The following is a 25,764-nucleotide window of genomic DNA, read 5'->3' as shown; positions in this document are numbered from 1 at the left end:
CATCAGAGCCAGCCAGTCAACACAGCACAGGGCCGTAACGGAAGAGTGGGAACAGACAATTCCAAGCTAGGAGTTCATCTTAGGAAATCTTTCTAAAGAGAAAACAGAGTTCAAAATTCCATCAGCTGTGAAAAAATATAAGAAGAGGAAATCATCATTTCTACAGGGGCCATGTAAAAGCATTTCTCACACCTTCCCTTGCTGTCCTGGCCATGGGAATGAGCGATCAGCACAACATAAACCAGCAGCTTGTGATGTATTCTCATGGGGGGCAAAAAACTTCCCTTTGCATCAACACTCAAGCACTGCCTTCTGCTACTCATCATAGGGCAAAAAAATATCTGGAAATAAAACCCATCTAGAGAATTTTAAAGCTTCTTTTCCCTCCTGTTCGCGTAATAAAGGTAATCGCATAACAAAAGCCTCTGCAAAGGAACGACAGCGGACGTGTGCAGTGGGAGAGGGGCTTTTTGACACCACGCATTGTCCGGTCCAACCCTGTGCACAACCCCTTCCCCAAAAAGCTCCTGCCGTGCTGGTGGGCCGTGACGGGAGCGTCGCTGGGGATGTCGCTGTGAATAGGGGCTGTCAGTGCCGACAGGGTCTGTCAGTGCCGGTGATGGAGGCGCTGCGAGGGGACGGCGGAGGGGAGGAGACAGCGAAGGGGGTCACCCCGCAGGAGCATCTGTTGAGGCCCGGGACATATGGAGCCTTTATTCCTCCTTGTGGAGGCACGAGCGTTTTCCTCACCTTCTGCCATCTCCTATTGTGCGAGGGGGCTGCGACCCACTCTAGGGACAGCTGCTGCCTCAAAGCTGCCTCCTCGAGGGGGACGCCACAAAGGAGCCCATCCCCATCCGCTGCCTGAATCACTTCCCTCATCAATCAGGTAGACACAGTGAGCCAGAAGGGATGATGGATACCTTGGGCCTGGTTACCAGGGGAGAGGGAAGCTGAACTCTTTTTTTCCTTTTTTTTGGGGGAGAAAAAAAAAAAAAAACTAAGGAAAAAAATCTGGTGGGCTGCACCTTCAGTGAAAGGGAAAAACCACGTTCCCTTTGAATTTCTGTGAATTTGAAATATGGATATTTAAAGATGTGGAGGAAAAAAGTAGTCATCCAGAGCTAATTATACAGCTGTTGAAAAGCCCAGTAAATATGTTACTCAGGGATATATAATACCTTTGATGTAGTTGTAATCTGACTGAAGTTATTATAGGTTTTCACAGCTGCAAAGCGATCCAGCTTAGGAAGGCGCTTTTTTTTTTTTTTTCTGTAATTTGCAGAAGCAGAAAAGAAATTCTGCTGCCAATGCAAAATGAAGATCCTCATATAAACACAGTTACACAGCCTAAGAAAAATTATACTGGTACTGAGGAGTATTAACCTGTCCCGAAGCCTGAAAGAGTTTACTGGATAATAAATGACATCAGTGACTCCAAAAGGGCTGTATTTCAGGAGGGCTCTTCTTTAACACAATTAAAGCTTTAAATAAAAGTGTGACTTTGGGGTTGAGAATTCTCTCTTCCCTTCAAACTAACAAAAAGTAAAACTGTAAATGCTCGGAAAAAATATGTGCTGAGGCATGAAATACAGAAAGGCTGCTAATATAAACCTCCAACAGGTTCATTTAAATTGATCATGGATGCAATAATATCAGGAGGCTTTGTAAATGGATGGGTTAAAAGCTGGAACTTTATTGCTGTTTTTATTCCCCAGGGCCCTGTGGTAAAACAAGTCTCCTCGCAAGTTCTCTGGGCACTGAATGAATTATTCACTCAGTTATGGGTCATTAAATGAGGCTGAGCGAGGGCCGATGTCCATTATTACACATTATTACAGTGTAGTGTATGAAAAAAGACTTACTTTGTGGAGATTGGCATGGGCATACTCTCAGGATGCCCAGTCATTTCTGCCACAGCTTCCTCTGAACTCCTTTGCCAGAGCAAGAAGGTTGTGAAGCAGCAGTACAGCGGCACAAAATAGGATAAAAGGGTTTTGAGGTTAAAACCACAGGTAAAAAGAGGAAACATTAAGCATATTTGGATGCTAATTGTAGAGATGGCTAGGCTGGTATTAAGCTGTTATTGCCCTGCAACTGCTTTTTGTCACCTTTCTGCATGTCCCCAGGCAATGTGGCCAGCCCTGGGTGAGCATCTCCTCTCCCAGACACCGATGACTGCTGACTGCTTTCCCTACACCTGCATAACCCATACCCAGAGCTGGCCACTCTTGATTTCATCTTAGATAAATCTGTTCACAGTTTTGCCAACTTTTGGTAACCTTTTGGTGAGTTCTAAACCAAATTCAAAATAGACTAAAGTAAACCTTTTCTGAGGATGAAGTTTTTCCATGCAACACTTAACCCTCTGTTAATAAAACTGGGGCAGTCTCTCCTCAGTGACCAGAAGTGCTGAAATACAGTTTTGCCCTTGGTCTCACTTTCTCCTTAAAAAAAAAAAAAAAAAAAGAAACAACAAAAAACCAAACCAGAGTGGTTTTTTCAGAGGTCAGGAAAAGAGTGGAGCTGCTGTTATCTAAGTAGTCCACATTTCTGGTGAGAGGCAGGATTGTGATGAGGACATGCCACTCTGTGGGACTGAAAAACCAGCACATCCCATAATCCAGCATTATCTTGTATGATCAGAGGTAGATATGTAAACATGTCCCTGTTTGAACACAGTCTCTATGGGAATGAGTTAGCCAAACTTTTAATTTAAAACAGGGCAAAAAATTCAGTTAAAACTTCTGTGGCCTTTACAATCAAAAATAAAGGCTAGATTTTTGTTGACCTAAACATTTTGGTAGTTATCTTGATATCTTTATGCTGGTTTAGTTGAGAAATGCCCTGACCAGTTTTAATTGATATTTTCTAAATGAAATGTGATGGCTTTTCAGTTGAAATTACTTTCTGCTTAGAAATGCAAAAGAAAAACATTTCACAAATCCTCAAAAACAAACCATAAAAGGCGGTGAGTCCTAACGGCTTTCCTCCCACTCTTTCAGAGCTGTCAGAAAAGCAACAAGAAAAAATTGGGGAAAAGCAAAAAAAGAAAAGGTTATTATCATCGCCACATTTCTTGCTGCTTACTCAAGCAAAATTCCCAGCAGTTCAAATCCCAAGACCCCCTTTCAGTTTTCAGTCAGACAAAGAGTCATCCACTGAAGTGAATGGGAAAGCATCCGAGCTATGAGTGAAAACTGAGAAAGGACTTCAGGACTTGCCTTAATGACTTAAAAAGACCATACCCTGAGTAAGAAGGTATTTGTAATGAAATGTAAGCCCAAGACACAGCAAAGGCAATTTAGCCTGCTATATTGCTTTTCTTAGTATTACCTTTTATTAATGTTATTGTTGAGCTCGACATACACAACCAGTCTCGAGGGGTGAGGAGGCAATTGCTGCTCTCTAATGCAGTTTTTCATTTCTGAGTCCTCAGTTCAAGCCCTTCAGGACACTAATTATCCAAAGTTGTTATCATCTGACAGCTGTCCATGGCCTCTGTGAAATGAGGTGGTGGTGGCAGCCATGCTCCCAGTGGGCATGTGTCAGCATCATACAAACACTACTACAGATTGCCTGGTATTTTTCTTGGCAGTCTGGACATTTATGGAAACAAACTTGCCTTCTCACTCCTATTGGGAGCTGCCCCTCTTCACATCTAAAAGAAAGGGGTGGATGGCTGAAGAGCATGTCCCTCCAGTGTAAATGTTGGTGGCGAATCACTGAAGAGCATGTTCCTCCAGCATTAATGCTGCAGGACATCACCAGTGGTCTTCAGGCTCAAGAGAAGTCACCAGAACATGCTTCAGGTGTGCTGACTGCAAGAATGAAGAGTTAATCCAGTAGTCAGCACACTAACAGGCAATGGGCAGCTCTCGGCCACAGACCCATTATGGACATGTCCATGCTCTGAGGGTCCTTGTGGGGGCCTTGAACCCATTTCACATGTTGTGAGCCAATTAGCAAATGGTCAGGCCACAGCTCAGCCAAATAGGCGGGCAGTGGGCATGCCTTTCTACACTAAAAAGAAGCAATTTGTTTCCTGAAATGTGTTAAGGGACCTTGGTCCTACAGACAGGCACCAGATTCAGAGGGAATGGGGCTGTGAGCTACACTGCCTCTTAGCCTCATTGCCAAAATTTCCCAATATTTCACTCCTCATATTTCAGAATTAACTTGGAATAGATCCACCAGACTTTCCTACACCAAATCTGAGCAGCTCTGCCTGTGTATTTGTGAATGTAGATGGCTCCTGCTTCAGTTTAGCAGCAATACAGGGGCATACAGAACCTCTGGACCAACTGACACCAGCAAGCAAGTGTATTGAGACTAAATCCTACAGGCAGCACCCAGAAAGAGAACATTAAATTGGTTTTGGTGGGGAAGAATTAACAAGACCCAGTTTTCCTTGTGTTTGTATCTTCTGCCCTCTAGTCTACACAACGACAACTTATTTCTCATAATCTCCATCCTCAGCAATTCTGAGCCGCCATGTCCTGTCTAGCCAGGTGGGTGCTGCCCTTCTTGAGCATGCTGGGAATTGGTACTTCCATTCTTTATGTGGGGCTATAATTCAGAGGTCTCTCCAACAGTTGTCAATTTTCACTCGGCTTCACGGATTTCAGTTATCTTTGAAATTTCAGGTGATAACACACCTTTTCCTGAATCACTATCCCCATGAGAATGAGGGATTAGCCAAAGCAAGAGAGAACAGGCATTTAAGGTAAGTCCTGTAGGCTGATGCTTAGGGCATTCACCCAGACAGGTGGGTCTCACTTCTGTTCCCTACCTTGGGCATGTTTTCCATATTTCATCCCATTTCTGCTATGCAAACACTGGAGTTGCACCACTAACAGGAGGTGCCCCAGCAGGCACAGTGGGGTTTAACTCCCCCTTCCAGAGCTGTGCCTCTGTGACAAAGCTGGAAATTAGAGCTGGGTTTAGGATTTAAGGTGGTTAAAATCCTTCTCCTAATGGCCAATCATTAGGGCATGAGCCTCCCTGGGAAGGGAAGTGTGAGTATGAGGCTCGGTTAATGGATCATTGGGGTACTACAACAGTGTAGAGCATACACAGATAAATGACATAAAATCAAGCCAGGTAAAATGAGTAATAACAAGTAAGTTACTGCCTTCTCTTTCTATAACACCTCTCCCACCTCATTAGATAGAATTTCACTCCTCAGAATATGACAAACTGGGCCAAAAATTCCTGGCCTGACTCAGTCATTCCACTAGCTTTGATCAGTAACTGAAGGAAAACTAATTTGCTCCTATTCTAGAACTTGAGCTGGAGGAATAAAATTCGAGAAAGGGGGCAAGAAAAAAATATTGTGTAATATAGCATGATTTATGTACATGTCTTAAGCAGATAATTCAGGTTGAATGATGCTTAAAAGGCTATTATAGATTTGCTCCCAGCAATGAAATAGCCTGTACTGCTATAAAATGTCTGCCCAGGGCACTTCAGTGATTTTGGGATTCTCTTTCTAGACTAGCCAGGGGAAATAGCTGCAGTGTCTGATAATGGAACTTTCTCTTTTTTATGGTGCTGGAACAGCTCTATGCTGTTAGCATGAGGATGCTGGAGATGAATGAAACATGTATTTTTAAACATACAATTGTTTTAAAAGTATTAGCTCTTCTCCACGCTGAGATATGGGGAGATTTCCATTAAGCCAATTGGTTATTGTGCATTTCTTAAACCCACACTGAACTGAACGTGATGGGTAAAGTCTCTCCCAGGGACTGTCAGTCTATCCATTTATAACGAGCAGAAGCGATTTCAATTTCTTCTTTCCAGTCAGAAAATGCTGATTCAAGAAAACAGACTCTCTTGGCAAGAACTCATTACTTGTGAGAGACCCATTGGGAAATGCCTCAGAGATGCAGGAAAGCCACTGCTCTTGCACAGAGACCCAAAGAGAGACGGACTCATGGACCTCAGGCTGCCACATCTGCCTGGCCAGAGCACCCAGTCACCTGTTGGAGAGGGCATTTTTCATTTCCTTTTGGGCAACTAATTCTGTGAGAAGGAGTGGATGTTACCAAACACCAAAATTGTGTTGTGGCACCCCAATCTGTCACAAACCTAATAGGCATTTTATTTCTGCATAGAAAGAAGCAATACTGAAGACACAGAAAAGTCCCATGGCATGGGAACATCATTTTCCACTCTGCTCAGATAAAGGGTTTTTAAAAGCCGGTGCTGCTCTTGTCAGACATGGGCACTGAAACAAGCATAAGATGTTCATTATTAACACCCTGAAGTCCAAAAACTCCAGAGATGTGGCAGAGGGGTTCTTGTCAGATATAAAAACCAGTATAGCATACAGCCACAGCCAAAGGAAACTTCATAAATTGAAACACTGGCATATAAAATGTACAGTGCAGGTGTTATTTAGAGACACCATTTTTAAAGGTCCTGTAAAAACTCTGGCACAATTTTTTTACAACCAAAACGTGGAATATCCAATTTTCCCCCTCCAGCTTTAGCACTTGGGTTTTGCGTAGATAACATTTGGATAAGTAAAACTGGAAGAGAAACTTCAAACTTTCCTTATAAAATCCAGGGTGTGGAAGAGACTTACATGGAACTTCTCCACCATTTTTCCACTCTCCTGATTGAGCCCACACCTTGAAAAGAAAAATAAATGGGGGGGTGGGGGGTTGGGGAGCAGCAAGACGAAAGAACAGCTGTGTTTAACTGTTGGCTTTGGTCTGCAGCTCCATTTCCTTGCACACTTTTAAAAGGAATACCTGTGTTTAGTCTGATGGAAAGCATCTGTCTGAAGGTGCTCACTGCTCCTATGAACATTTTCACAGACACAGTGCTCAGCCCCATCTGGCTGGATTGCTGGTGATGTCATTTCACACAGCATCAACCAAAACACTGTTGAGCAGACTTTTTTTCTTATCTCTTCCTTCGGTTCAAGGAAATGCAAAGTAGCAAATAACAAATGTGCTGCACCTGCTGTGCCAAAAAAGGATTTCTAGGTTGAAGATTTGTTTGTTTGGAAGCGAAGGCTTTTTTGCCTGAGCTGGGAAATTGCCATCTGTAGGTAGATTCAATTCAGTTAAGACCCACAGGCCAAGAACATTTAGCTTTTTTTAAAGGACTTTATGGAGAGATGATGTTGGGCAGAGGACTGAATTTGCACATCAAGGACATTGTCAAAAGTGAGTTTTCTCTTTGTCACTAAAGAAAAAAATACTCTGTATTCTTCCCTTGGTCACTGACTGCTTGGGTTTTGCTTCCATAAGTAACTTTTAGCAAAAAAAGTTTTATGCATCTTCCATTCAATGCCTCTCCAAAGGCATGAGCTGCTGATGCTGTCCAGGGTCAGATGCATGCTGTTGCTTTCATAACAGAGTTTTACATGCTTGTGCTTTTATTTAGAAACCTGGGAACTCCCCAGCTGACTGACTGGAGCTGCCAGGTTCCCCTGGCTGGACTACTGGGTACCAGCTGGCACAGCTCAAGGGCTGGATGGTGCTCAACTCTTCTTTTTCCAGACTGGACATCTAATGGCAAGGGATGCACAATGGGCCTTTCTCACCAGAGGTGCCATATAAAAGTCCTTCCTTTACCAATGTATTATAATTCCTGCCCAAAACTAAATGCGAAGGGAACCATGGCCTGGAGCTGGTCCTTGGCACACCATTTCCCATCTCCCTGTCATGCAAAATGGGGAATCAGCAGGAGCACATGGAGGACTATCCCTGGAGATTAAGGGTACCTTAATCAAATGTTCAAAAGGATGTGTAGAAAGCAGTGAATAAGTGCCTGATATTTTATTTCTTTCACTACTCATCCACCACGTTCAACATCAGTGCTGAGCCTGGATGCACCGCGCTCTGCCAACCCAGGCTGGAAAATGAGCTGTGTGTCTTGAAAGGTTAACTCCTTTGAGGACATTTCAAAATAAACAGCCACTGCTATCAAAGGCTTTCTGCCACCTTGGAAAAGCACATGGCAAACAAGCTCAGGCAGGTACCACAGAGGGGAACAGGAGGGGAGCAGGGCCTGGCAGTTACTTGACAAACAATCACAAAGCAGCACCTGCAACCCCAAGCATCACACTTTAGCCAAAGGAGAAATCAACCGTAGTGTAAAAGCATCTTCTAGATCCTACTGAAGGTCAAAGCAATGCAAACCTCTGAAGGGTTTGGTTTTTTTCCATGATTAAATGGCCATTTCTCTCCTCTAACCGCCCCGTGGGTATTAGTAAATTCCACGCTGGTGAAAGACTCAACAGACTTCTGAAAAGGAAAATGGGAGTTAAGTAATAATTGACAAGTCCACCTGAGGCTGGACCATTCTGAGATGACTTTCTCTTCCTGAACGTATTTTCACTATTCTTCTTTTTTTAAAAAACTCTTGAGTGATGTCAGAACACTCAGGCTTGCTTCAAGTAAATTTCTTATACTGTCTGTTTCCTATTTCACCATATGTGCTCTGTAGAGGTTTCTCCAATTTCCTTCAGTCTTGTTTTCTGTCCTTTTAACCTTTAAAAGAAAAAAAAACACCAACCAAAACACAAACCAAAAAAAGCACAACCCCACTGTTATGAAAAGTTGTTCTAGAAACACCCTTAAGTGTTTTTCTAAAATATGTTAATATCTCCATCTACCAAGTTACCTTGTTTTTAGTGGAGAAATCATCCTCCATTAATATTGCATTAAAAACACCGCTTTTCTACATCAAGGGCCAAACTCCGCTCTCAGAAGTGCACACATAATGTTGCTGAAAGGAATGGCAGTTCCACACAGGAATCCAACAGCAACATCTGGCCCCAGATGTTTTATTTATTTGTAATTTAACATTGCGTTATACAATATTCATAATTTTGCTGCTTTCCATTTCAATGACTGTTATTTGTATGACTTTAAGAGGCTGCCTGAATGTGTTTTTAGTGCTCAGACAAGGAGAAATGAGTACAGCAAAGGAAATCTGCATGTATTTTTGGAGTTTCAGAAATCTTCCTGATGAACTACACTGGTCTCAGCGGTGAGACATGCTGAACAACTGCAATTCCAGGGCAAATCAATTGTGAAAACACCTACAGTCTATTTGAGAGTTGAGTTTCAAAAACAAAGGCAGCTCGCAGGAAAAGGACATGTCCATAAGTTTTAGGAGAGGCAGCTGGTCAGAGAGCACACGGCGAACTTGCGGCACAGATGGAAGAGAGTCACAGTGCAGTGTCTCTTCCCCTGTATGAGTGGGTCTGTGTGGTTCTTCTCCCTGTTGTGGGGATTGGGCTGGAGATGCAGGCCCAAAGGCCAGAAGCTGAAGCTGAGCATGTGACTTATCCTTTCAGAATTGGAAGAGTTTATAAAATCGCTAAAAACTAAGTAAAGCTGCTGTCATTACTTGATTTTGTTAATTTATTAAGTTTAAGGCTTTTCCTTCCCCATGTGCAACTAAACTGAACTCTCCTGTCTTGTTGTCCTGTTTTTTTAGCTGGGAGGGAGTTAATTTTCTTCCTAGTTTGGTATGGTGTGGTGTTTTGGATTTAGTTTGAGAATGTTGATAACACGCTGCTGTTTTAGTTGTTGATAAGTGGTGCTTACCCTGAGTTTTCAGCTCCTCGTGCCCTGCCAGCAAAAAAGTTGGAGGGGCACAAGAAAATGGGAGGGGGGGACATAGCCAGGACAGTTGATCCTAACTGACCAAAGAGATACTCCATAACATATGATGTCATGCTCAGTCCATAATTGGGGGGAAGGCTGGCTGGAGGCCACTGGTTGGGAAATGGCTGGACACTGGGCAGTGAGTAATACTGTATATTCAATTCTTTTGTCATTATTGTTATCGCTATTTTTTTTCTTCATTTTCTGTCCCATTAATCTTAATCTTGACCCACGAATCACTTTTACTTGTCACTTTTACTCTCCTGATTCTCTCCCCCATCCCACTATGGGGGTGGAGGTGAGCAAGAAGCTGAGTGGGGCTTAGTTGCCGACTGTGATTAAACCATGACACCTGTAAAGTTAATCCTGCCCATAAAAGAGAAATCATTGTTAATATTTGCAAATCTTATCACTGGAATGGAAATGGTGACCTGTGGGACTGTCCCACTTTTCAAGCAATTGAAGCATTAAGACGTAATTTATGCACTTGAGAAGAAATTTCCATATCACAGAGATTGCTTCTTTCCCTGTTATGACTTATGAAGGGTGTTACTGGTAAATGAAACCACAGAGATCTGTATTACGTAAGGACTTGTTTTGACATGTGTAGTGCATCTTATTTATGGTGATAGTCCAAATGTACTGATTTAATGCAACTGAACATTATGACAAGGTTGTCCAGATCAAAAAAAAAAGGCTAAAGAAAGATCATATGATCTTCATTTCACTATGCATCAAAATCCCAGATAGCTGTGACACTTAAGACAAGCTGTCTGTGATGCACTGAGATTAACTGGGGGTTTTTTATAGTACTGATGTGCAAGATGGACTATTGGGAAAGGAAGGGATGGAGGAGTGAGAAAGGGAGGGAAAGACAGAAAAGACAGTGACAAAAGGGAAGGCAGGAAGGAAAGAAGGAAGGAGGGAAGGAAGTGAAAGAAAGGAAGTGAAAGGAAGGAAGTAGAAGAAAGGAAGGGGGGAAGGAAGGAAAGAAGGAAGTGAAAGGAGTCCTGGTGGGAGCTGAGGACTTAATCATCACCCCACCATCCGTGCCCCTCAGCTATGGCCCAGCAGCGTCCCCTGAAATATCCTGCTGGGTCCTGCCCTCCCTCAGCTCAAGCGGAGCTGCTCATCTTTCCTGTGCAGCTTGGATCCCCAGCAAGCTTCAGAAAAGTCATTAAATCTTTTCATCCCAGAGCCTTTCCTCCCCAGTTCTGACCAGGACTACAGCACCCCAATGAGTGCAGTATTTGTTCCAATGACTTACTGTTACAAATGACTACAGTTAGTTAAGCATTGCTCTGTATTTCTGTAAAACAACACTAAGCAGAATCAGGAATGCATGGATTCATCTCAAATCCCTACCTTGAACACATTTCAAACCTTATCTGGCTGTAAGAATTCTGGTTAGAATTATTACATACATAACCGTCTTTGATACGTGCTTGATCCAACTCTATCCACAGGCAAAAGGTTCTACCATTGAACTCTAAACTTTATAGAGGTGAGATGGCCTACTTAATTACAGTCCATAAGATATTCCATGAAGATAGTAATCAAAATACCAGCTGGTGATCCCCTGCTCAGGCACTTCTCCTATGAATCAAAAATAAATTATTCTTTGTCTCTGTTGTAGAAGAGGGTTGTTGGAAACAAACTACTAAATTTTGCTTTTAGGGCTCTCAAAAGATTAAGCAAGATATATTAGCTGTCTGAATACAGAGAACTTTCTATTCTTGGTGGAATTCTTGCTGGTTTAATTGGGCTTTGTTGAAAAAATAATGTTATTTTAAAGGAGCAATGATAAGAGTGTGACTATTTTATACACTCAATTGCTGGTGTATTAGAACTCTGATGTAGGTTTAATGTTACATGTATTTGTTATTGTCTGTGATGTATATAAACAATATTTGGGTATTTAAAAATATACATGAGTATTACTGTAACACAGATGTAACAATCCAGACAGAATATCAGCATTTTCTCTGTTTCACAGAGATTACAGTGTGGGCAGCAGAAGAAAAGTTTTTTGCCACATCACAGCAAGCTGGGATTCAACTAAGGGCTTGACAATTCTCCCACATTCCCATTTTAACAGATCTTTCCAGTTTTATCCAACCCAGGCTTCAAGCTGCGTGTAGCACTAGTGACTTTCTGACTCTCCCCCCGATGTAACCATACCCACAGGTGTGTGTTTGCATTGCCCCTTCAAAGAGCCACAGAATGATTTGGGTTGGAAGGGACCTTAAAGATCAGCAAGTTCCAACCCCCCTGCCATGGGAAGGGGCACCTTCCACTGGAGCAGGTTGCTCAAAGCCTCATCAAACCGGACCTTGAACACTTCCAGGGATGGGGCATCCACAGCTTCTCTGGGCAACCTGTGCCAGTAGCCTGACCACTCTCACAGTCAGTATTTTCTTCCCAATATCCTCTCTAAACCCATTCTCTGTCAGTTTGAAGCCATTATCCCTTGTGCTATCACTACAAGCCTTGTCAAAAGTCCCTCTCCAGCTCTCTTGTAGCCACTTCAGGTACCACTGTAAGGTCTCCCCAAAGCCTTCTCTTCTCCAGGCTGAACAACCTCAACTCTCTCAGCCTGTCTGCACGTGTGCTCTGACTGGGAAACGGCAGCTATCTCATGTGGGCACTATGCCCCCTGCTTATAGGATAATATGATGAAACCCCACCCTCTGCTTCTGTGATTTCCAAAGTGTAGGGCTCTGAGGTGCTTTTGGTAAGCATCAAGCTTGAGTTTCAGTCCATATCACTTGCAACCGCTGACACTGAGAGCCTGGCTTGGATTTCATCCACAGACACAGGATAAACACTGAGGGCTTTCAAATGAAGAGGGCCAGACTGATTTCTATTCCTCCATAATAAGATCAGCAGTGCAGAATTGGAGAGTAAGCCTGGAATTTATGGCTTCATTTATGACACACAGCACTTCATCTTCCATCTACTCCACAGAGTCAAGAGGGAGCTTCACTGTTGTTAAAAGTATATCACTTTCAAGCTCATAACTTATCAAGTGCTCTGCTACAGTCTTTTTCCTAAACAGGGTAATTATCTTCCACTTCATACTGGGTCAAACCCCAAGTTGTTAGCATGAACTGATCAACATGAAGTAATTTAAAGAAGCTGTTGCAAGAAATACATTGTAAATTATACCTTTATTTTGGCTTAATAAAGCTTTCAACAGGCGTTGCAATGGATAATGTCCAGAATCTTTCCCTGGGAACTTCACTTAATGTTATCCCAACCCTACTAGTCCTGCATTTCTACAGAGGAAGCTTCCTTGACTCAAGCAGGCTGGACTTTCTGTCACCATCTTTCTTCTGAATGGTTGTTTCTCTCATCTTAAGGGCAGATGAAAGGAAAGAACAACTACACAGTGTTAAGAAAAGCAACCTGGCAAGGAGCTGTGCTCTTGTGTAACATCTAACTGTTGTCAGCAGGCTACGGTTGAACCTGCCCAAGGAAATCAGAACTATGAGTCCAGATTCCTCTGTCAGCATAAGCTTTTCATTCACACCTTAGTACAGTTCTTGACAGCTGTGGCTTCCCTGTCAGATTAAATGTATCAGGATTCTGTGTTTGTTTTCAAACCAAGTTAAAAAAAAAAAAACTTATTAGAAAACATGCCAATTGCAAAAAGACCAGAATAATTGTACTGACTCTACAGTCCTAATTATAACTCATTAATTCTGAGAGCAGAGGTGGAAAGGTGGGGAATCATGAACACCAACCAAACCAAGCAATCCTATGCCCTAGGAACACAATGAAATCCATCACAATCCAGGTAGCAATAGTTGTTGCTTGTTTGTGGTGGTGTCTAACACAATCCCAGTGGTTTTCAAACACCCAGAGATTTTTCACTCTGCAAGAAATACAAACCCAAAGGGGATGCATTACAAGGTTGTGGGTGGATGCTGAAGGTGTGGGCACCCTCCTTCCCAGCCTGTGACAAACCAAGGACAACCTGGTCAGGGTATGCAGGATGAGGAAATCCCTTCCAAACTTGCCTTTCTGGCTGTGGGGCTGACTCAGAGCTGTGTTGCAGAGCACCCTCTCCCTGCTCCATACCCTGAAGGCAAACAGACTGCCAGTGACCCATGGGGAATGCCCACAGTTCGGTGGTTAACCTGCAGTCTCTCCTGGTGCCAACAAAATGTCAAGGTTAAAAGTAAAGGTAGTTGTATAATGCAGGTTGTGCAGGTGTGCAGAAACAATGTCTTTAGTTACAGATATTCCTCCAAGAGGCACATCTTTGTCTCCTCCGCCTAAAAAGCTGACGGGACACTTACACAACTCCTGTGGGTGGAAATCAACCCTGAAAATCTCAGCCTGGGAGTGACAATGTCCTTAAATATACTTTTCCTCCATATTCAAGCCTTGCCCCAGTGTGAACCAAGTTATTCACCCACTCAGTGCTTGCTGAAGATACCAGTTGTAACACAGAAAGGGCAGTGTGTGGTCTCCATCTGTCAGAACAGACACGGCTGTTTGATACAGAGTAAGTCAAAAGTCTCTGTCAGGGTGAAAGTCTTACTTAACTCTATACCACTGCAAAGGAAATTATTTTGTCTCATCAGCAGGTTGGTGGAGACTAAACTCTTTAAAAATGGAAAGATATTTAACACAAATGAACCCCTACCATTAATAGAAACAATATGTGTAATTTATCATTGGCCCTTCAAAAATCCTGGGCACAGTAATAACCAAACATTTCCAAAAGGAAAGTTAGAGGAGGAGTAACTGCATCATATATCAGGCTCTGGTGGTCATGGAATCAATCAGTGTCTTCTTTTGCTCTATAACACCATGATTACTCCTACACTTGGCATACACACGCTATGCTTGTGAATATGAATGCTGGGTTATTTGAAATATTTGTGATTTTAAAACACAAGTGTTTTTTCCTTGACGTGTACAAAACTGGGAGACAGACAGAATTTGTATGAAGTTATTCTGTGAACTCACATGTCCAATTTGAAAGGGTCAAGGAGTTTCTATGTGTGTTTTCAGATCCAGCAGGAGCGCCTTTTTTGTATTTTTTTTTTTTAATCTGTATTAACATGGCTGCAGCCAGCTATATGGGACATTAGATGGGAGTCTAAGGGATAAAAGGTAAAGGAAGAGGAGAAAATATCACCTTTTGGAAGAACTTAACCAACTGGTTAAACTGTGATAAAAATCTTCAGAAAAATGAAAAACTGAACAATGTAATGAAGATGTGACATCCGGGACTGACAGGATCTGTCCACAGCAAAAATAACTTTCACTGCCACATTAAAGACAGAGAAGAGTTTCCTGCATTGGATCCCCTTACAGAGGGTGATGGGTGAAGGGTCTCACTGCTGTGCAGCTCCTGTGCAAGGGCAGGTAGAGCCAGAGCTCTGAAGAAGAGGAGCCCAGATCCTTTTTGAAGGGTAGGAGCAGACAGTGTGAGCGAAACTGAACCTTTAGAGGAGAATGTTGCTATAAAAGAAGCTCAGAGCAAGCCTGCTGACAAGAAGAGGATCAAATATTTTCATCCCCCAAAAAAGAAGCTTGGGAATCTTATGAAATATTATCTGTCACTGCTTATAGCCTGTTCTTACTAGTGATATTTCTGACAAGGACTGATCTCAGTGATCTCTCACTTGAGAATTACATGCAGCCTGTATTATTCTGTTAATTTCTCTTGACTCAGAGCAGGATGCAGGTGGAATCTGTAATGATTTCATTGCAGCCGTTCTGTCTTGGACTCTAATCTCACTAGATCTGAGAGATAAGCAAAATCAAGGCAAAACCTAACCAAAAAGTCTCCAAGGAAAATCCAAATGCTAAGGAGGGAAGTAGGATGACTCAGGGCTCTTTCCCGAGGGCTGTTTCTGAGTCTGTTCTTTTAACAAGGTTGCAGAGGGCACTGAACAGTAGAATATAGTTTCAGATCAAGCACGTTTGAGATCTAGCCATTTATAACCATTAGCAAGATTGTATTGCAGGACTGGACCTATGAGTTACTGTCATTGCTAAGGATATTGAATTAGGCATTGAACAAACTCAGAACTGAGGACGATCTGTGAGGCTAAAAAGGTTACAGATGATATTCTAAAGAAAAAAAAAGGAGCTTTAGGAAAAGTTCATCTCCTCCTTCACATTGCTTTCTCATACATCCAGACACCTCCATTTTCATACCAATTGAAGCCTGTTTGATGGCATCAGTTTTTCAGCTGTGAGGCCACTTGCCTCTGCTTGCAAAGAAATGCTTTTTTGGCAAATGAATGCCAAACCTCATTTTAGGATCTCTGACTGAAGAACGCTTCATAAAAATATTAACATAATTTGGTGCTGTCATTTCTAAAGCATCTCTTTAATGAGGGGAGTTGTTTACCGGTGACTGAGGCAGGCGTTGCTATTGCAGGGATCATTTATATTTCACAACGCTGTCAAATCCTGACAAGCAGCAGATTGTAACAGGATGGCTCCTGCTTTTTGATGCAATGTTTGGTACTCTCCACTCACATGTGAACGGGCTTTCTGTTTGTACCTTGTCAAAAGAGGGGAGAGCAGCTCTGGGGAGTGGGTAGGTGTTTCTGCTCAGCCTGACACGTTCAGTTTATTTCAGTTATGCTTGCAGTGAGGTAAACATTTTTGTAAAAGAGGGTGTTGGCAATGGCAGTGGTCGTCTCAGCAGCTTACTGATATTGTTTTGCAATTCTCATCAGATGGGGACATGAATGCCCCACCATGGCCTGTAGTCACTCACATCAGACAGACAGGGAAGATTTTGTTGCCAGCCTATTTTGCTGTCGGCATGCCCTCCGTGACAATGTAGTCCTGGCTTAATGGTTGGACTCCATGATCTTAGAGGTCTTTTCCACCCTTAACAATTCTAGGATTCTTACTGCAGCCAGGGAGAGCAGTTCCCTGTGTCCCTAACGGAGCCAGTACTTCTCCACGTCAGAGCCCAAAGGCAGGGCCTTTATGGAAGCTGGAATTGCAGCAGCCAGACTGTCCCTGTTTAAGCAGCCTGAAGGATTTAAGTGACCATTTGAGCACTTCAAAGCACTGCACTCAAAGGACTGCAGCCCAGCTTCTCGGGGGTGGCAGATGATGCTGTTCCAATGAAGGCAGAGAGAGACAAGCTGGCTGGCTGGCATTTTGGCTCTCCAGGCTGTGTTCACAGATCTCCTATGAGGTCTTGGACTCGCTCAAAAGAGTTTTTCATGAAGGCCAGTGGAAAAATGCTCACCTCTAGGCTATTTCCTGCAGACTCTGGTATTACAGGAGCTGGGCAGCAAGCTCACAGCAAACGAGCAATCTGCCAAACTAGCAACTTTTGAATGAAACTGGACTGAAGAGAAGCTAAGATGCAGTTTGCCAGAGCAAATTGGCCCGGCTGCAGAAATAGCTGGAGCTACTGTTTTCAAGGTATTAATCATATCTCCCTCCTGACCCACTCTCCTCGTTCTCACCAGGGTGGCTGTGCTGGGCAAGCAGGTTTTCTGCTCTCCTACTGACATGGACTTTGTGAAGCTCCAGCCTGGCGCCTGCAGCCCGCCTCTTTTTAAGGCTCAGCAGCACTCCAGCAATGCGAAGGCAGCTGAGGTAATCGAGGAGTACAGATTTTACAGTATTGTCTGCAGTTCAGCAGTTAGCTGGTACATAAAGGCTCTGCTTTCATTCGTAGCCAGTGCTGGCAGAAGGCCTGTATTATGCCCTTTCATTTAAGACAAAGGCTCTCACACTGCAGTCTCCGGTGTGGCAAAATCTTTTGTACAGGCAGAGCCAGTGGGAGAAGGAGCCTTCTGGTCCCTGGGCTCCTTCTGCAGGGAGATTATAAAGAAAACCTCTTCCTTCTGCACATGGGCCAGATGAAGAACTGAAGCAATAATGCCTTTTTTATCACAGTAATTACAGTGCCCATTGTTTTAATGACAGTGTTGTTGGGAAACAGGAATAGACCACAGTCCCAAGGAGTTGTTCCAGTGTACACAAATAAACGATTTTATTATATTGTTGTCAGATTAGATAGACCACTCAGCATTACTTATACTACCATTTTCCCCCACAATTCTTTGTGCGTGTGGGTATTCATTTTATTTAACTAGATTATGCAAAATACCCAGTCCGGGAGGAGACAAAAGGCCACTTTCTCTGGAAAACTTCCTTTGGGACTGATAACAACAGGCTGAGATGGGCAAGGGAGACCTCATTTGACCACAGCATGGCCTGCTTATTGTGGTTATTTACAGGGGAACAATACTCTGCTCATAGAAAATGTGCTGAGAATAACTGTTTTCTGTTGTTTCTTAAATTGGACATCTCCAGCACACTCAAACACACCTCTATCTAAGCACTTGTGGGTGTGCTGCCAGGCAGAAACTTATACAGAAGCCTCTACAAAAAAGGTTTAAGCAAAGTGGGTTTATAAAAGAAATACAGAAAAATTGTGATGAAGCAAAATCTGGCTTGATGGGGACTAAAATCAGTGCTGGAAGGTGTAGGAGTGCCAGTGAGGAGTGCTACAGGTAGCTGGTAAGACATGGTGAGACATTAAGAACATATCTGAGAACAAAAGCTCCAAGAAAGGGTCTTGATTTGACACCAACTGTCTTGGTCACAGGGTGGGAATCACAAATCCTCTGGGTGCAGTTTACACGATGGGGAGCACGAGGTCAGGGTACAACATACCTCTCACACATGAAAAAATTCAACAAGCAACCACATCCTCTGAGTGAACGTGACTTTTTCTTTCATCCTCAGGGACAGATGGGGACCTGCAGAGGCCTCTGATCCCCTGGGATGGCAAGAACCACCTCTGGCAATGTTTCCTGCTCTCCCCTGACTTTGTAAATAGCCCATCTTACCAGCTCTTGCTAGATGTTGGCTTCCAGATAGCTGAAGCTTGTTGCAGGGAGCCCCGTGTGGAGCAGTTTATATGTGAAGACTTAATTTTCCCAAACTTGTCTGCAGGCCAAGATAATGCAGATCACTGCTTTCTAAGAAAATTTGCGGAGCAGCTTTCTGAGCCACTGACCTCAATTTATAGCAGCTCTTGGAAAATTAGAGGAGTCACAAGGCCTGGGAGATGCTATTGCAGCGGTGCAGAAAGAGGTCACCAACAAAACCTTGCATAACTATCAGTTGGTTCATCTGGAATTGACTGCACGCAAAATCTGATATGGGAGAAAATCAGGAAATAATTAACAGATAGCAGCATAATTAATGCAATCAAGATGAGTTTATGGAAAATAAGTCCGGTCATAGAGAAACTTGATGCTGCCTTCCTCAGGACAAGTATGTATGAGACAGTTAACTTTGCTGACATCAGATACCATCTCTGGATACTCCAGTTTTCAGTGAGAAGTTGAAATCCCCACTGCAAAAAGGATTTTGTAAAATTATTGGGAGAAAATGGTGAAGTTTGCAAGAGGAGGATTGAGAAGGTTTGGTGACAATAAGAGATGACTTCCTCTCATCATAACGAGGACAAGATTTCTGCATTCAGGGGCACAGATAGTACCTCGGTCCAATGATGGAGCTAAACTGAAATTTAAGGTGGGGTTGGAGACAGGGGATGTGCTTTTAATATGGCTGGTAACTATGTACAAGAACATATGTGAAAATTTATTTTCTTGTAGTAGAGTATCTCAGAAATTTCAAAAAATATGGGGTCATCTGGCTTCTCTCTGCACCTACTTCCTTTAGCTAGACCTCAAATGCATGCCCCACCCTGATAAGCTGCAGCCACAAGTTACAGCTCTGCAGTACAGATGGGAACAAGGGAAAGCTGGTTTTCCATAGACCTCTGAGTCTGGAAGCCTATTTTCTGATCAAATCCAGCAGTGCTTGAGCAATGTGACTCTGAGTTACAAAAAAAACCCCCACCAATATTGCACTTGTGCAGCTTTTGCCACAGATCCTCCATTCCTTAATTGCTTTTGACCTTACCCACAAATGTAAAGGGCACCTTAGGCTTTGGATTATTAACTGCTGGAACAGCAAGCCCTTGGGTAGTAATGGAGAGTAATTGATATCATTCCAAGCTCACAATAATTTGTGTCACTGGGATCAAATATTTGGCAATTTCAGGGGAATTTAGCTCACAGATTGAGCAGGGGAAGGGGACATCAGTTTTGGTTAGTTGGTGTTTCCTGCTTTTTTTTTTTTTTTTTTTTTTTAAATTGCCACCCTAAAAATAATAATCAGAAATTGATTTGGGTTTACTTCTGGGGTTTTTTTGTTTGTTTGTTTGTTTTTTAAAATTAGCAAAGGGAACTTCATTTCTTTTGCCATTTTCAGGGGCTAGTATTGTTGGTAGCACACAGAAAACTCAGACAGCTTTTTCTGTGTAACGTTCATAGATTTTAAAAGTACAAATCCTTCAGCTTTCCAAAATTTCATTTTTGTTTATTCCAGGTCAAACACTTCAGGAACCTTACCTGACCCCACCCAGTAGCAATTTTTAAAAAGTAAGGGTTGAAAAGTCTTTCCATTTGTAAGATTTTTCTGTGTTTAAAGACTCTTATTTATAATTTTAAGTAGTTTAGCTTAAACTCACAGCCACCAGATAATGCTACTCAGGAAGCCTTCTTAGCATTAAGAAATAAAAGCTCAAATAATCACTCTTTGCAAAGTTAAAGAACCACCAAGACAGCAAACCATCATGTATAACTTTGAAAAAGATGTGCTGTTGTACAATAATGAATTTGATATGGCTTATGGTGGTCGAGGGACCAGCCAACCCAGCCCTCAGCATGGAAATGTGACACTCAGGGTTTTAGAAGGAACTCAGCAGTGTTGTTTGTGCTCTCTGGGAACCAGCAGAGAATAAGGTGCCTACCTCAATTTGCAAGCAGCTGGTTTCAGGGTGGACACACTACACTGATGCTGGGCTTTGCCTCAGGCAAATCGTACATGCAGTGTGTGGTTTTTAATAAAACAAGGCTGGCTGTCAGGTGAGGACCTTGGTGTTTCGTCTCTGGAGCATCCATCTCTACCAGCTCTCAGCAATACAGACCTTGCTTGCAGTTCCTGTGAGGAAAACACATTTGCTTAGAGGAAGAAGGACATGTCCAACTGGGAAAAGTTTTGGGGCTACTGCTGGAGACAAGAAACCCCTTCTGCTGCCCAAGGAGGGGTGACCAGGATGGCAGGAGTAAGCCCAGTGCACACACAAACACACATATCCTTCACTCCCTGGACCACAGTCAAGTGCAACACCCCACTGTGTCTGCCAACCAGTGACCTGTTCTTACCTGGCATTTCTCCTTGAGGAGAGAGGAAAAATAGCATGTCTTTCCCACATGTGCACATGGGAGAATTAAATGAAATGATGAAACAGAAAATCACTTTTTTTTTTTTCCAAGTTAGATTTTTTTTTTCCCCCCCGAAATCACACAACCCTCCTTCAGTTTTACCCTTCTGGATGAATTTAGGAAAATAGTGTGACAAAACAAAAACTATTCTTCGGAGCACCAACCCCATACACTTGCCAAGGCAGGAGAGAGTTGTTCTTGATGCATCTGATTTTAATTTAACACTACACTTCACCTTCACAGCAAATAATTTCGCATACATGCTATAATTAGTGATGGGGAAACCTCAGCAGGTTTTGACTCTGGCTTCCATTTAAAAAAAGGAAAATTTGTATCTTTTATCTAAACCTCATGAAGATAACAACACTGGAAATTGGAAAATTCTTCATAAGAACAAGTTTCTTATAAGACTATTTGCTTGTTTCAGTTTTAGTCTGAGACGGAAACCAGAAATGGCAGAACATCCCTGGACATTTCTGAACCATAATACGGAAATAGCTCTAAAAGAGAGATCTTAAAATGGAATTGAATACAGACTTTACCTACTTTTCATTTTTCCTGATTCCTCGCCTAGACAAAGCTCTTCTTGACCATATATATTTGCAATACTGCTGCAAAAATAATTTTTTTTCACTGCACTTTCACCACTAGGGCCACAAAATTTTCCATGAGAATGATGCTCTAAGCAAAAAGTGTTTTTATGGAAGAAAACCAAATATTTGTGGAAGGAAATCACTTGTGTTGATAATTTCCATTTTCTGTTGTAGGAAAAAAATCAAACCATCAAAACTACCGTGGAAGGTTCAATGTTATTCTTGATGGGGAGGGAAGATGGTCAACAGCTTTCTGGAGAATGGAAGGATTTGAAGCCAAGTTTGGGAGAAAGTACAGAAGAAGTTTTGCGCTTGCCTCCACAACAGCCCATATCCCTGTAAATCCTGGTTTCAGAGAGGCAGAGGTAGAGGTCTGGATCTTGGGAAGTGAGGCTGGGGAAAAAAGAGGAGGGACAGCAATGCTCACTTGCACTGAGTTCCTTTTGCCAGCAGGGCTGGGTAGGAAAGGATGCTGCCAGGGAATCCTGCATCCTGCAGGCAGGATGTAAAATTGGCACCACCATTCCAGCTGGGTACATGCCCAGCTAAACACCCTAACTTTATTTTTTCCCAAGGTGGGTTTTCTGGAAAAACCTTCCCATTAATAAGAAAAAAAAAAAAAAGATAATCACTAGTTTTTTTCCTCCAATTCACTATATTTGGGTGAGAAAACACCATTGTCACTCTCAATCTGTCTCCTGCCCAACATTATCCCCTCACTGTACCAGTGAGTCCCTTTCCCCCACTGCATCCCATACATCCTCCTCAGCTTCCCCTCTTACAAACTGCAGCATGTCACCGAGGCATTGACACCCCTCCACATTTTCCTTCCATCCAGAAAAATGCACCATACATCATCACCTGCTTCCTTCCCTCCATAAGGCTCCTTCCTCAGCCTGCCCACCACCACCTGGCCAGCCCAGCCCAGCTGGAGGAATCAGGGGAGTCAGACCAGACTTCCCATTCCCTCCTGCTCCTCCTTTGTGCTTCTTGCATCCAAACACTCTGCCTGTTGCCCCTGCCCAGGCTGAGACCACTCAGGGATGTGAAAACCTCTTTCTTTACCCCCTTTTACACCTCCCATGGTGAAGTCCTTATTTCTGGCTGGAGCCAGTAGGTGCTGCTGTGTTCAAACAATAAATAATAACCATTCTTAACCAGAACCATTTAAAAATAATCATGTTTTGGCTCCTGAAACACCTAGCTACTTTTACATTTGAATGCTCTCAGTGTAACCCATGTAGGTTTTTCAACAGTATTTGCTGTTCTGGCTGGTTAAAACCACTTTTCCTGAGCAGGAGGATGCCAATCAATGCAGCTACACCACTAAACAAATACAGCTCCCTGCTCCGATCCATAATCTGAAGGGTTATTTCTGTATCCACTTACAGAGGAAAGTTGTTACAAAGAAATATGACTAATAGCAAACACAGGAGCCTTTTCCAGTATTCCAATTTTCACACGTGGATGAGTTTGGGTGATTGTTCTTGGGCCATGCCACTGGAGCAAAACAGTCAGCAAGTGAACTTATGTAGCATTTTCCCTTTATTACATTTTTATGTGGAAACACAAACACGTCCAGGTTGCAGACTCTCTGGCTCCAATTCACTGCTTTTCTATGCCCCTAACCAAGGAGAAGGAAGTGGGGAGCTACTTAGAAACAAAAAGAAGCTAAACCACACCGTTGGTTAGAACAAGCAAGTGAGGGGCAGCTCCATCCCGTGGCCTCTGGACCTGTGAGACCATCAGTGGCTGATGTTTTTAACTCCAGGTCTGCCACTGGCCTACCCTGAAACTCCACACAGGAGTTCATATGTCTGTCAACATCTGTTTTCTTGCTTTTGGCTATTTAGATGGGAGAGGAGGCACCTTCAGCCCCAGTGCTTCATATGGCTCATCAGCACCAGGACATTTTCTGCTCTCTCTAGGTCCACTTCAACTGTGCTTTGACGGCCAGACAGCCAAAAGTGCTTCAACATCTGATTAGCCACCATGAAACAGAAAGTTTGCCCATCCCAGATGTGCATTACAGTACTCTGGGAGAAGAGCTGCATCCCTGTGTGTTTGCACAGCACAGGGCTGCAGGTTTCTGCTGACACCCACCCCAGTGAGTGGGCTGGGCAGGCACTTTTCTGAAAGCACCTCTGAAAAAACTCAACTACGTAATTGTGCTTTTGGCCTCAGAAAGAACAAAAAGCAGAGGTCTCAGATTTCACCACAAGCCCAGTATTATTAAATGCTTTAACCACACTGCTCCACTTGCTGGGTGAGGAGTAGGTGGCTCATTTTCTCTCCTACCAAAAGCAATTAAGAAATGACAGCATCTTTCCCTTCAAAACAGTGTCATTTCATCAAGTGACTAGTCCAAGGTGAAGCTGAGAAAGAGATGCAGAAATTATGTTGTCAGGCAGACATGGCAGGAGTTGGATCTTCCACTACCTCCCATGCCATTGGAAAACTGAGTCATCTTCTTGTTGAAATGAAGCATTTATATTATTTAGCAAAATCGAAACAAGAAAAGGTGCTGGGAGGGTGACCTTCAAGTCTTTCAATGACTCCCTGAAGAAACCTTCCTCTCTCTGATGACTATTCCGGGAAGCTTTGGGCAACCACACCTGTGATTCAGGTGCTTATATTTCAGTGCTGTGAAGGATTGCCCATGGAAAACAGGAAGACACTGGCTCCTGGCTAGGGAGACTAGTTAGGATGGGCATGCCCCAAATCCTATTCCTAGTTCAAAATCCCAGAAAAGTTGCCTAGCTACCAGGTTTTGACTTTGGTGTGAGTGTGCTTTGAGCAAGTACTTTGAAAACCTCCACGTTTTTCGCATGCTGGAGTAGTTTCTGTAGTTTCCTGATCCAGCCCAATTTCTAACCTATGCCATTGCAGGAAAAAAAATCCCTAAATACATTTGACAACTATCATCTCAAAACTCAGAGAACAGAAGGCAAATGACCCTGTTAATTTACTTTTTCATGACTTCCAAGGCAATCACAGGATTTTCTAGAACAGTTTTGGGGCACAGCAGTACTGAGAAACTGCTCTGTGACAGCCCCATGGGCACCAGGGGAGATGGTACCTCCATCATTCCTTTGATAATTAGCAGATGCAGCTTTATCCTTTGTGGAGTTGGTACCAGCACCCTCCCAGGGCCTCTATCTGCTCTCAGTTGCTCACCAACCAATGCCTTCCACACCTAAGTCACTAACATACAACATTCATAGGCATTAATGGAGTGAGTTGGACTGAGCTAAATAAAGAATAGCTAGGAAAGAAAAAAACCAGCCAAACAAAACAAAGCAAAAAAAACCCAAACCAGGTCTAACATAAGTGGAAACACTGTTCTGTCCTTCTCCTCTCCAGGAGGGAGTCTGGAGGGGTGACAGAGAGAGGGAAGCCCTGGCTTCCTTCTGCAGCCACCACAGCAGGCACCGGTTGTTCACATCTGTCTGAGGAGCCCCACTGGGAACAGGCACTGATTCCACAGAAAACTATGCTGTCATTTTAATTAAACTGCTTCATGCCAACAGCAACAAGTTATACTAATGAGAGCAGATGTATCCAGTAAACAGTGGCATGTTTCTATTTTAATCTACTTAAACCTGGATATATACTAATTTCTCAGTAAATACCTTAGTGGCCAGCAAAATGAGAAACACATGATAAAAGAAGAAGTTTGCTTGTGACCCTTGAGACATGGGTATAATGTTTGGCTTGGCATCATTAATCTTATGGTCAGAAGAGTATAGCTTTAGCATGTGTAATGTGAGAGAACTGCTCACAGCAAAGTTTCCTCTCTACAGTGCCCTCTGCAAACAGTAATTTCCACATTTTTCTCTCTTCCCTGTAATTAGCTTCCCTTTGGCCTGACACACTCTGAAAGTATTGCCAGCTGAAGAGACCTATCCATCTCCTCACTTGAATAAAAACATGAGCTAATTGAGTGGAGGGTATTTAAGCAGAGTGAACTGTATAAGGTTTCTCATGCCTCAAGATAACTGATTCTTAAAGAACAACACCTTAAATAAATCCTTTTGAAATGTTCTCTGAGGCTGATGGGTAAATAATTAATTGTACCCCAGTGTGTCAATAAAAATCAATCCTCTGACATGAGGCTAAATGAATGGGAATTTTGTCACAAAATTCAGTGGGGCTGGCATTTCACTGTGTGTAACACAGGGATAGAGACAAGGCTCTGTCTTTGTATGACAAACTTTTGATGTCAGTATT

Source organism: Myiozetetes cayanensis, unplaced genomic scaffold (genome assembly GCF_022539395.1).
Source record: "Myiozetetes cayanensis isolate MyiCay16 unplaced genomic scaffold, myiCay2020 scf6-25, whole genome shotgun sequence".
NCBI lineage: Eukaryota > Metazoa > Chordata > Aves > Passeriformes > Tyrannidae > Myiozetetes > Myiozetetes cayanensis.
Note: the sequence above shows the minus strand (reverse complement) of the source record.